Source organism: Orcinus orca, chromosome 2 (genome assembly GCF_937001465.1).
Source record: "Orcinus orca chromosome 2, mOrcOrc1.1, whole genome shotgun sequence".
NCBI lineage: Eukaryota > Metazoa > Chordata > Mammalia > Artiodactyla > Delphinidae > Orcinus > Orcinus orca.
Genome location: NC_064560.1, coordinates 109,411,248 through 109,425,426, shown reverse-complemented (window position 1 = coordinate 109,425,426; position 14,179 = coordinate 109,411,248). Strand labels below are relative to the sequence as shown.

The 14,179-nt window shown below is 37.8% G+C and overlaps 1 protein-coding gene across 13 annotated transcripts in view; it reads left to right on the top strand.

The window, feature by feature from the left end:
- Window positions 1-14,179, top strand: part of GALK2 (galactokinase 2) — a 136,432-nt gene that overhangs the window by 37,914 nt on the left and 84,339 nt on the right. The gene's annotated exons all lie outside the window — the stretch shown is intronic.

Below are 14,179 nucleotides of genomic sequence, written 5' to 3'. Positions count from 1 at the left end.
GCTTTAATTAATGTTTTGGAGTTCTGGTTCAAATAAAATATTATCATAGGTCCTTTTTTTATCTCATGTACATACACTACCAAGTTTACAGATGGTTTAGGAATATAGATTGGGCATCGGGCAGATCAAGAGAAAGTCAGCCACATGCTTTAGTCTTCAGACTGCTTAAACTTTCACTTTGAAAATTTTGTATGTAAGAGAAAAGAGAAAAATGAAGGAGAAAGCAAAGGCTCAGATAGAATTCTCTTTAGCTGTCATGTGTAACTATACAGGAATTAGTCCTTTGTAAGCAATGGCTCATTTGGAGGTAGGGTACCTTATTTGTTGTTATTTGTTTTTTGAGAGGAGAGAAAGTAAGGGAAAATAAGTCCTTATGTAAAATCTGCTTCCACTGGCACTGTGTTTAATCCGATGGTTTATTTGTTTATTCATTTGTTCATCATTCAGCCCTTACTTATCTAGTGACAACTTTGTGCCAGCTAATGTTCAAGGCATTGGTGATATAATAGGTATAGTTTTAACCCTCATAGTACTTATGATCTAAAGAGGGGAATAGAGACATGTCAATAGGCAACAGTAAGAGAGTGTGATAAGTGGATAAGTCGTGTGCTATGGGAGCAGATCTAATCCACATTTAGAGAACACAGGACATCTAAGCTGAGACAGGGATTAATAGATATTAGTCAAGAAATACTGACAGCATGATAACACTGATAACATTGGATAGGCATGTTTCAGGCGGAGGAAATATCATGTGAAAATATCTAGAGTAAGAGTGATCATGGCTTGTTGGAGGAAATATAAGAGGCTCAATTTAGCTGAAGCTAAATTTGAATGACAGGGTAGGAGACCAGATGCTGGGCCTTGTAAACCAGTGTTGAGGAATTTGGGCTTTATCTGGATAGCAGTTTGTAAAACCATTGTAGCTTTCAGGAAAAGGATAACACAATCATATCTATATTTTAAAAAGACCACCCTGGCTGTATTATAAAATTTAGATTTGAGGGTAACTGTATTAGCAGTAGAGAGATGCCACTTCTAGGGAAGTGGCAGTGATAATGGGGAGAGAATTAGATGATAGATTTAAGGTACATCTCAGACAGAATCAATAGGATTCGATTGTTGATTGGATGTGGGACAGCAAAGAGTCAAGGATTATACCCTGGTCTCTGGCTTGGTGTGCTTCAGTGGGATAAGGAATATAGATGAAAAAATAGGTTTGAGCGGAAGGCAAAATGTTGAGTATGAGGAGTATGTGGGCACACTGATGGAGTTATACTGTTTAGTTACAAACAATATCTCTGAAAGCCAGGAGTAATATTTGGACTTGAGGTGGTCCATTTGAGAGTCATTAGTATATAATTGTTTTTTTTTTTTTTTGCGGTACACGGGCCTTTCACTGTATGGCCTCTCCCGCCGCGGAGCACAGGCTCCGGACGCACAGGCCCAGCGGCCATGGCTCATGGGCCCAGCCGCTCTGCGGCATGTGGGATCCTCCTGGACCGGGGCACGAACCTGCGTTCCCTGCGTCGGCAGGCAGACTCTCAACCACTGCGCCACCAGGGAAGCCCTATAATTGATTTTTGAAGCCATAGCAGTGGAGGAGAACATCCAGTGGAAGAATGTAGGCACAAAGTTAAGGAAGAATAAGACAAGTTCCACAAGCATGAACATTTGAGGGATGGACAGAGGAAGAGATGTCTACCTGAAGAGACTGAGGAGTAATCAGATAGGAGGAAAACTAGAAAGGATGGGCAACAGCAAAGACAAAAGAATATTTCATGAAAGGAGTAGCAGTGGTGTCAAATGCTGCTGAGAGGTTAAGTAAGATGAGGATAAGAAATATCCATTGATTTCAGCATCAAAGAAGTTGAAGAAAACTTTGGCAAAAGCAGTTTAAAATAGGAATGGATTGAAGGGTTTATGAGAGGTGAGAAAGTAGAAAATTTCAGTGATACAAGAAGTCTAGATATGCCTGGAAAAAGAGATAATCTGGTGTTTGTGGTTGGGGCTGAGGTCAAGGAATTCATTTCTTTTTAAAGGGAGGATTGGTGAGATTTATTTTTTGCATTTTTCTGGCTTTCTGATGGTAGAATATTTAAGGGAAAAGAAGAAAAGATAAAGAAAAAGAAACTTTGGGATTAATTCTGGCTGTCTCTGTGTTTCAAAGTCAAAAATAGCAAATGTATTGGATATAAAAACAGACACATAGATCAATGGAACAGAATAGAGAGCCCAGAAAAAAACCCATGCATATACAGTCAATTAATTTACAACAGAGGAGCCAAGAATACATAATGGGTAAAGGACAGTGTCTTCAGTAAATGGTGTTGGAAAAACTGGATGTCACATGCAGAAGAACAAAACTGGACCACTGTCCTATACCATACACAAAAATTAACTCAAAATGCATTAAAGAGGTGAATGTAAGACCTGAAACCATAACCAGAAGAAAACATAGGTGGTAATCTCCTTGACATTGGTCTTGGTGGTGATTTTTTTGGATTTGACAGCAAAAGCAAAGGCAATAAAAGGAAACAAAACAAAACAAAAACAAACAAACAAAAAACAAATAGAATGACATCAAACTTAAAACCTTCTGCACAGCAAAGGAAACCATCAACAAAACGGAAAGGGAAGCTACTGAATGGAGAAAATATTTGTAAATAATATATCTGATGAGGGGTCAATATCCAAAATATATAAAGAACACATACAACTAAATAGCAAAAAACCCAAATAATCCAATTAACAAATGGGCAGAGGATCTGAATAGATAGTTTCCCCAAGAAGACATACAGATGACCAAAAGGCACATGAAAAGATACTCAACCTCACTAACCATCAGGGAAATGCAAATCAAAACCACAGTGCAGTATCAGCTCATATCTGTTAGAAAGGCTATGATAAAAAGGATAAGAAATAATAAGTGTTGGTGAGGATGTGGAGAAAAGGGAACCCTTACACACTGATGGTGGGAATGTAAATTTGTATACAGCCACTGTGAAAACAGTATGGAGGTTCCTCAAAAAAATTAAAAATAGAACTGTCATATGGTCCAGCAATTCCAATTCTGGGCATTGTATTTATTTGAAGAAAACAAAAACACTGACTCAAAAAGATACATGCATCTCCATGTACACTGCAACCTTTTGTACAACAACCAAGATAGGGAAATGGCCTATGAGCATTGATGGATGAATGGGTAAAGATGATGTGGTGTATATATATACAACGGAATATTATTTAGCCATAAAAAGAATGAAATCTTGCCATTTGTGACAACATGGATGGGACTTGAGGGCATTATGCTAAGTGAAACAAGCCAGACAGGGAAAGACAAATACTGTATGATTTCACTTTTATGTGGTATCTAAATAAAAATAAATAAACCAAGCTCATAGATACAGAGAACAGATTAGTGGTTGCCAGAGGTGTAGGATGAGGGGTGGGCGAAATGGGTGAAGGGAGTCAAAAGGTACAAACTTCCAGTTATGAAATAAATAAGTTATGGGGATGTAATGTATAGCATGGTGACTATAGTTAATAGTACTATATTACATATTTGAAAGTTTCTAAGAGAGTAAAACTTAAAAGTTCCCATCACAAGAAAAAAAATTGTATAACCATGTATGGTGATGGATATTAACCAAACTTGTGGTGATTTCATTTCATAATATGCACAAATATTGAATCATTATGTCGTACACCTAAAACTAATATAATATATGCCAATCATACCTCAATTTTTTAGAAATTAAAAAAACAAAAACAAATGTACTTTACCCAAACTATCTGACTCCATTGCCTAAAGGGAACAATATGTATATCCTAGTTTTCCATGCTAGTCTAAGTTGTACTGACAATTCTTATATTTTCTAGGGGCTGAGCATAATTGTTTGGAGAGTTTCTTTGCTGTAGTAAGATGGAATCTTGACTGAAAGGAAGCCCCTAATTTGTCCAAAGTCTTTAGTTAAGTGCCAACTGTATACTTGACTCATAAAAATCGTAGAACACGAAACTCAAGGGACTTTAGAGATGAGCTAGTTCAAAATCTTTTTTTTTTTTTTTGCTGATGTACAGTATCAGTCAGTGTCTCCATAGGAAACAAATGGCACACAGGGTATAACTGAAAGGAGTTTAATAGACTATTTACAGAGGTGTGGCCAGGATCAAGAGAACCAATTAGGAAGAGTTCTCTTTCTAAGCCAGAAGCCATTATACTTCAGGAGCTGCGGCTATAGAGTAATGTTGCCAGAAATGCATCGAGGTAGGGAGAGTGAGATGGGTGGGAATAGCAGTGAATGGTGATGGGCCAGGGGAGTAGTTCACAGAAGTCAGTCTCCTGGGGTACAGAGAAGTGTGAGAATGGAGGGACAGGAAGGCAAGCAGAGAATAGCCCACCTATCTGATAAGAAATTGTCCTGCGAGACATTGGTAACTAATGCCCTTCCAAATGATAAATAATCCCCTCCCAATTATATGTAAATTCAGTACCCGATTCAACTGCAGACAACAGTTACTGCAAATGGGATATGATAAATAGATGTGGATCTTGTTATTTTACTAATAAACTAAATGTTGCATGACTGAAACCAGTAAAATAAGATGACTTGTTACCCAGAAAGTCTGGAAGACAAATTATGAATCAAGATGTAACTGACAGAAGAGTATGATGTAATAAAAGACCTGTGAAATAGAAAAGCTAGAGACTCCTGGTTTCAAAATGACAGAATAAAGACATATCTTCTCTTTCTTTACCTCTCATTCATTGTTCTTTTCTCAAAAAATCATCCCCAAACAATAGGGAAAACAAGAGAAGAAGCTCCATCTTTGATAAATCAAGGAGACATAAATAACCCTAAACCACACGATACAAAGATGGAAAGTGGGTGGAAGGATGGTGCATGACTTCGCACAGTAGAAAGATCAGAGCCAAGTGCCTGTGGAGGGAGGTGCAGATGGAAAGCAGGCTGACTCACAGCTCTCTGGAAAAGCTTAGGAATTAGAGGCACTGGGTATCATAGGAAGCAGGGTGACATGGTGGGTGGGAATTTATTTGAAAGTCTTTATGAGGAGCAGTTAGACCCTCAGAGTCCACTCTTACCTGGCTAAATAAAGAGATCTTTCCCCCATCTTCGCAAGAGTTTCTGGAGAAAGAAAGATTATCTGGACTTGGGGACACTGAGCACTGAGAAAGGCAGGACCAGAATAGAATTGAAAACTGGGGGATTAAAGGGTATTCTGCATCTGAAATGTGCAACTCCCTTCCTCTGGTCAGCTCTAGCATACTGGCAGCCTCACCACTGCACACCCCACCAGGAATATTGAAAGATCCTTCTCAGAGGAAATTGAACCATCCTAGAGAAAAGACCTCTAGATACTGATGTTTGGTGACCTCCTTCCACAAAAATTCTCCAGCTACCCTATGACCATATCAGAAGCCCATTTACAAAGCTTTTAATCAGCTTTTTAGTGACTCACTCTTAAAGATGATAGGGCATCAAAAGATAGTTGGACTTTGGAAGAAAGCCTCCAACATGAAGTAAACAAAGAGAAAAGGAACTCAGAGGAAACAGACAATGGTGAGAGCAGAAAAATCCTTCAAAGAAGTCATGGTGTCCTCAGAGAGATAACAGGAAATGTTGCAAAAGAATGTTGCTTTAAAAAAGGAACAAACAATAAGAAAGAACTTTTGGATATTAAAAAATGATAGCTTAAATAAAAAGTTCAGTAAAAAGATAGGAAGAATTCTGATAAAGTAGGAAAAAAAAGAGATGGACAGTAAGAGAGAGAAAGGTAGGAAAACTTATAGATAAATTCCAAAAATACAAGGAGAAACAGAGTAAATGGTCATTAGAATAATAATAACATTATTATATTAATTATATAATAATAATATTATTATTGTTATTATTTTTGCCTCGGCCTGTGGGATCTTAGTTCCCTGACCAGGGATTGAACCGAGACCATGGCAGTGAAAGTGCCAAGTCCTAACTACTGGACTGCCAGGGAATTCCCAGAAAATTATTTTTTAGAATAACATTTTGCCAAAATGAAAACATGTATTCTCAGTTTGAAAGGTGCTCATTGGGTATTCAGCATAATAATGAAAGAAAAACAAACCAAATTATACCTCAGTTAAAAATTTTTTTTAATTTAAAAAAAGGAGGGCTTTGGTGGCACAGTGGTTGAGAGTCCGCCTGCTGATGCAGGGGATGCGGGTTCGTGCCCCGGTCTGGGAAGATCCCACATGCCGCAGAGCGGCTAGGCCCGTGAGCCATGGCCGCTGAGCATGCACGTCCAGAGGCTGTGCTCCACAACGGGAGAGGCCACAGCAGTGAGAGGCCCACGTACTGCAAAAAAAAAAAAAAGAAAAAGAAAAATGAAAAAAATTTAATTTAAAAAACGAAAAATAACCCAAAGTACATCGTCTGGGAATTTTGAAACTTGAATATTAGTAGAAAACACTAAAAGCTGATTGAGAGAGCACGAGAAAAGAAGGGAGAGATCACAATCAAAGGAACAGGAATGAAAATTACTTTATTAAAAATAGCTTTGGAAGATAGAAGGCAACAAAGTAATGTCTTCAAAATATGAATGAATTTTAGCTTAGAATAAATGAATTGATCAAGTTTAAGGATAGAATAAAATAATCTCAAACATGCAAAATCTAAAAGTCTACAGCATGTAATCCACCAAAACTAGGGAGTAAACCAAGAAAGAAGATGACATGGGAACTTGGAGATGGGAAATCTAATACAGCAGAGAGCAGTTGGGTATTTATAGAACACTGGTGATGAGAAATCGCAACATAACATCCGTGACACCCAGAAGCTTAGAAAACACTGTGCAGATTAGAACCCGAAGAGGGAGGGAAAAAATGGAATTGATAAATCTTATCAGGAAAATAAAGAATTGATAAATCTGACACGTTTGAATGTGTTGAATATGGATTTAACCAAACTTTTTCAGCATAAATTTGTGGAGAAAGGTTGGGTGAAAGGTGAGTGTAAGACAGTTAAAATTCTCATTTACCATAATAAGAAGGCAGTAGGTGAAATTTAACATGGAATACCTAGGAGATAGTATTTCACTCAGATTATTTGATAATTTAAAGCAAGAGCTAGTTGAAAGTGTTTGACTCTTGGCACACTGCATTGGGGATGAGGGTGAGAGCTAGGGATTGCTTTTGTTGATGTCAGCCTTTTAGCTCCTTTGATCTTTTAGATTATGTGCATATATTCTTTTGGTAAATATTAAGAAAAGGATAGAGAGAAGGAGTGAATGAAATGAAAGGTAAGAGGGGCAGTGGATGACCCGAATGACTGCCTTTGGGGGAACTGGAAGATGAAGATATGAGAAGAGATTCAATGAGTCAAAGTTAGAGATTGAGAACAGATGAGCTGCTGGACTTTGACCAAATCAGAAAGGCCTGGGGAGAGGCTTGTTGATGGGTTTTGGGTGAATCTAAGAATCTGAGAAAATACAGGCATCTTTCACTTAACAGCAGGAATCCATTCCAAAAATTAGATGTTCTGCACAAAATCATTAAGTGGAGGCCTATTTCTTATTATTTTAAGTAGGAAAAATTATAATGCATTGCTCTTCAACTCAGACCTCTAATGTCCTACAGTCTTACAAAAACACAGTAAAAAGTTCCACTAAATAAGTAACAGAAATACAATGAAAAATACTTAAAACAGTTTTCTTGAACATCAAACAATTAATATGGTTGTTAACAAGTTTGCATAGTAGTGCACTGTGTCTTCTCTGTGGACACCTGGTATCCCAGTATTGCACACACTATTTTATTACCAATGTTGTATGGTCAGGCCACTCAAGATGGCTGTTCTCTTGTTCTCTGTATGTCCCCTGCCCGACCAGTCCCTGCTTCACCTAAACCCACATGACTGACCTTCCTGCACATGACTGACCTTCCTACATACATGCCCCACGCCCCAGCTGATGATTGTTGTTATCAAAGGAGTGGTGAGGGGCTTGCCCTTCTACTGGTTTCCCTGGTGACTAATGAGCCCACCTGACATCAATTTCCCTATAACTTGTATTCTCCCCTTCCGCTCCCCCCCGCCCCGCCCCCGAACGAAGACTGCTGCCACCATCCCCTGCACGCGGTAGGGTGTCGCTCCAGGACCCTGCTTCGGACTTGTAAGCTCCCCCATCCATTAAACCGTTGATGTCTCTGTTGTTGACCCTGGGCTCTTTCTTCAGTCTTGAATCTGGGCAAGCACAGGCCTTGTAGGCCTGTGGGGTGCAGCCCAAAAGTTGTATTTAGGTTTGGGGACATAAGTATATATTTTTCTTAAATAAACACCTTTCAAAAAGTATTGTACTGAGAGAGATATAAAGTCTATGCAGTCTGAGTATCAAAATCCAAGAGATGTTCTATCAGCAAAATGTTAGTTGGGGAGGCATTCTGTAAGGTATGTCCCTACTTCACTAGTTCAGGATTCAGGTTGCTGTAGACTTATGTCTTGTTTCTCTGTGTTCTTGGAGTTGTCCTCGGAGGCCAAGAAGAAAGGACCAAATTCCTCTTACAGATCTTAGAGACAGCTGGCTAGCTTGGGAAACAGGTTGCAACTCTAAAGTCTAGCCTTGGATAGGAAAGTGTGTTTGGTTGGCTTCTACCCACAAAATCTTCCCTCTGCTGGGATCTTGGAAGCAGCCATTCAGTGATATTTATTGAACACCTACCACATGCCAGGTATTGTTCTAGGCACCAACTGTGAATAAAATCTGCGAAGCCCCTGCTTTCAAGCCCCTGCTTTCATGCCGTGGAGCGGCTGGGCCCGTGAGCCATGGCCGCTGAGCCTGCGCATCCGGAGCCTGTGCTCCGCAACGGGAGAGGCCACAACAGTGAGAGGCCTGCGTACCGCAAAAAAAAAAAAAAAAAAAAAAGATATCTGCTAGAGCTAGGAAGAAAAACAGGCTGTGGAAAGGGGAAACTGCTATTTTAGATAGGGAGGTAGGAGAAATCTTCTCTAAGGAGGAGACATTTGGAGAGAGACCTGAGGGAGTGGGCAGAGAAGGGAGGCAGAAGGAACAGTAAATGCCAGAGACCTAAGGTGAAAGGCTGCTTGTCACGTTCCAGGAATAGCAGAGGCCTGTGAGGATGGGATGTGGTGAGGTGGGGAGAGGGCAGAGTGGTGGAAGGTGAGCTGAGAGTGGTGGTTAGAGGCCACATTGTGCAGAGTCTTCTTTGGATTTCATTCCAAGCCTAACAAAGCCTTTGGAGGGGTCTGAGCTGAGGATAGCAAGATAGGATTTACATTGATTTCAGTTCTTTCAGCTGGGACCGCCACACTACGTTATCCTGGCAAGGGAGGAAACAAGTTTTTAAAAAAGAAAAAGAAAAGAAAAGGAATGGTCAGTGCCATTATGGAACATAAATACACATAGTGGAATACTAACGGAAGACTTAATAACTAAGTATCTATCTCATCCCAGGTGTGAAATATTTTATACGTAAATGGGAAATAGGGTTGTAAGAGTGGCTCCTTGGTAAAGTTAAACGGGGAAGATTTTAAGTAAGTGGTGAGTTCTAAAAAAATTTTAAAGGAAAGGAAGGCTGTGTCTTGACACAAAGTACTGGGAGGGGCCCAAGGGCATTTCAGGCAGAGTGAACCCATAAGTGCATTATAACAGTTCTCTGAGCCAGACTTATAAATATGTGTCAGCTGAGGCCTAGAAATTCTTATGCAGCCTCATGAAATTCCTTTTAAAAAGTTATTTGACTACAGGGATGTTTCTAGTTGCTTAAGTCCCTGAACAGATTCAGTTAACTTAATTTCAGGGGCAAATTAATTGTGTAGACATGGGTTGATACTATTTTCAGAGGAGGGTTTTTGAAGTTTGAAATCCATACTGTGCAAGAGACCATTGAGGTTCAGAAGCAGAGTAACTGGAATGTCCGAAGTTCTGTGCCAAATATGTCCAAGTTTTTATTTTATAAGTTTATAAGACCTGTTTCCTTGAGAAAGTTTAAAGATAATTTTTCTTTGCATATAGCTACATTTGAGTTAAATATTTCTTGGCCTTCAGAAAGAGACCTTGTGCTTAAAAAGTAAAGGCATTGTCTACATTACAAAATGAAAAGACTCTCACAATTATACAAAGGTTTAAACTACGATTTAAAGATTTTAATGGCACTTTGCTACACAGTATAAGAAAAATCAGAAAACAATTTGCACTGTCACTAATTATTATGTTTAGAAGTCCATGCAAAGACATTGTTTCAGTTTGCTTAGAATAACAAAAACCTCATCCATATAATGGTTAAGGAAAATAGTAGTTTAAAACATTCCAGCCAGATGTTGACTGCTAATGAACTGCAGCAGCCTGGCCTCTGAGAAGATGGTAAATCCAGAGTACAGTCTTCGAAAAGAATCTCTTAATTAAGTGTTGAACATGGACTGAAGCCATGTCCTCACTGGTACAAAAACCAGGAGGGCTTAGAGTGAGTACTGGGTGGCCTGTGTTTAAAAATGTTTGAAAATTTAAGTTACTATTGTTAATTAGTGAATATAAGACCATTCACATGGTATTCTCAATAAAAAAGAACCAAGTCTCTTTCAGTTATGTGGGATGGTGTTTGTATCTCTGGTTATATTCTTTTTTAGGAGTAGGATTGGAAATGGAATCTTTCATTGAATGATTTGGAGTGATTTGGCTTCACTTGGATGATGTGACTAAGCTATTTGATTGCAGGTTAGAAGCCTTGCTTCACAGAGGTTGTTTAGGTCACCTCTGTTTTTCTTCCATTTCCTTTCTTAGGCTAAATGCGTGTTTACCTTTAGCATAAACGAAGGCAAACAAGACTAATTAGGGAGAAGCAGTTTGGAGAAATATGGGTCACTGTTTCCAGAGTGGTTTCAAATGAAACCATTATTGCTGAAAATTCATATGCATGCCTGGTTGTGTTATGAAATTTTGTTGTGATTCTTAGATTCTTATCATTATTAGGTCACCATGTTTTGATGCCTCCACGCTTTGACTTGCACACTGCACTCACAGCAGTGAGTTAAACATTATTCAGTATTTTAAGAATTAACTGGACCAATGCAGGTGTATTGATACACCACGTATGTGCATAGCCCTTACCTTCTACCTTTATTATATGCAGTTAAAAGATAAACAATAAAAATACAAGGGTAAATAATCCCCCCAATTCAGAGGGGTTTGTCATCTATTTCCATGCATTTATGTTTCATACAGATGATAGTAGCCAATTGATCAACATTTAACCCTAGGCTGACCCCCAGACTAATATTTGATAGAGTAAGCAGGACAATGAAAAGCTCTCTAGACCTTGTCCCCCTTTGTGACCAATTTGCTCTGTAACTTGGATGAACACCCCCATGCCTCAATTTCTGTTTCTAAAATGAGAGTAAGAGCAGCTGTTTCTTTAAATTCACAGGGGTGAATCAGTTACATTTGCCGAATACTTCCAGTTCTCTGACCTTCCTGATAGGATATTTTGGAAAAATTTAGGGGAAGAGTTTAGCAAGAAAATAGGTAAGGTAGGAAAATAAATTAGTAGTCAGGGAAGAGTTTGTAACTGCATGGAGATTTTTTAAAGTGTATTGGTGGTCACGGGAACAGTAAGGAGACAAGCTGTATCTGTAGATACAAACTGTATCTATTATAGACAAACGCAAAGTAACTCAAGGGAAAAGGTTAACTAATGAAGACTATTTGAGACATGTTCTGAAGACACAAAGATTTGGAGCTTGCTACAGAAAAATATGGACTTAAAGTTGTGCTAGAATTTGTGTGAGAGTAATGCCCCCCCCCCTTTTCATTAAGTACCTAGATGTCTTATATACATCATCTCTAACCTTGCTTTGTAAAGCAAGTTTTATTATTTCAGTTTTGCAGAGGAAAATATTGAGGCTCAGAGAATTTATATAATGTGACCGAAGACAAATTGCTTGTGAATGGAGTTATCTGGATTCCAGCTCAGGTAGATTTGATTCAAAGTAGATGCATTTTCCACTCAGCCATGCTGTTACCTATGGTGTAATGTAATCAGTATTGCAGACATAGGGAGCACACTGGAGACGGGTCCAGCCCTAACATTCTGTGATCTTTCTGGTGTCCTAAAATAGATGGAAGTGAATTATAATTTTTCATGTTTATGCCTAATAGTGTGAATTGAATGTTTTTCTATAGGTTGACAGATTTTATACTCTTTGGCAAGATAATGATTATTTTCTCAAATCCTGCTATATCCAAAGTGAAGGGTTGGATGCTTAGGATACAGAAAACCCTAGGTATAGTCCTTAGATTTAATTCGTTTACAATTTAGTTGGGGTACTGGATTAACATAAAAATAGGAACATCGCACAAAAGTAGCACATACAAATTCTCCCAAAAAATATGAAAAGAGAGAACATTTGCCAACTTCTTTTATAAGGCCAATATAACCTTGAGATCAAAGCAAATGTGTTACCTTGATGCCAAATCTGACAAGGACATTACAAGAAAAGGAAAGTACAGGTCAATCTTTCCCATGAGCTTAGATGCAAACAATTCTAAACAATATTATTAGCAAACTTAATCCAGTAATATAATAGGATAATATATCATGGCCAAGTTGAGTTTATTCCAAGAATTTCAAGTTTGATTTATTAACTGAAATTGATGTAATTTACCATGTGACAGAATAGAATGTGGTAATCTTGATAAAGGAAAGCATTTGATAAAATTTAATATTTGTTCATGATTAAAAAAAACCTTCAGCAAATTAGAAATAGAATTCAGTATGGTGGCTACCTTTGGGAATTGGGGAAGAGAAATGGTTAGGTGGGGACATGAAGGGACTCTCTAGAGTGCTGACAATACTTCTTTCTTGACCTTTCTGGCTGTTATATGGGCATTCTCTTTGTGACAGATTATTGAGCTTTATTTTATGCTTTTATGTACTTTTATGTACTTTTCTCTGTGTCTTATATACTTTAAAAAAAAGTAAGACTTCCTTCAATCTCAGAACCAGCCACTGTTAAAGATTTTTTTATGAATCCTCCAGAAATACTCTATCCACTGTAATCTATACATATGTTTTCCCTTTTGGTGATATACATAGGAACATTTTATGTGTGTAAATACAGGGAAAAATATATATATATATTTCCTTTTACTTAAAAATATAAATTGAGAATTATTCCATATCAGCACACATACATAATCTTTTTAATGTAGATTCTTTTTAATGGCTTTCTTGTTTAATATTATATGGGTATACCATAATTCATTTGGCCTTATAATTGGACACATTTTAATACTTAATAATATTTCTTTACAAGGATATACTATAATTTATTTAACTAGACTTTTATGATGGAAATTTATGTTGTTTCCAATTTTCCACTATTATAAAAAAGCTCTGATGCATATTCATGCACACAATTTTTTTTCACACTTGATCAGCTCTTTCGTTAGCATAAATCCTAGGACATAGAATTATTGGGTTAAAGACATTCTCATTTTAATAATAAATAAACTTTATTTTTTAGAGCAGTTTTGGCTTCACAGCAAAATTGACTAGAAGGTACAGAGATTTTCCATATACCCCTTGCCTCCACACATGCATAGCCTCTCTCATTATCAACATCCTTCACCAGAGGTACATTAGTTACAACTGATGAACCTACATTGACACATTATAATCCCCTTTTATATTATGGTTCACTCTTGATGTTGTACAGTCTATGGGTTTGGACAAATTTATATAATGACATGTATCTACCATCATACAGAGTAGTTTCATAGCCCTAAAAATCCTCTATGTTCTGCCTGTTCCTCCCTCTCTCCTCCCTAATTCCTGGTGACAGTTGATCTTTTTTACTGTCTCCATAGTTTTGTCCTTTCCAGAATGTCATACAGTTACAATCATAGAGTATGTAACCTTTTTTGATTGGCTTCTTTCATTTAGTGATATGCATTTAAGTTTCCTCCATGTCTTTTCATATCTTGATAACTCATTTCTTTTTAGTGCTGAGTAATAGTCCATTGTCTGTTAGTAGATAGACACAGTTTATCCCTTTACCTACTGAAGGACATCATGGTTGCTTCCAAGTTTTGTCAGTTATGAATAAAGCTCCTATAAAATCCATGTGCCAATTTTTGTGTAGATATAAGTTTTTAACTCCTTTGGGTA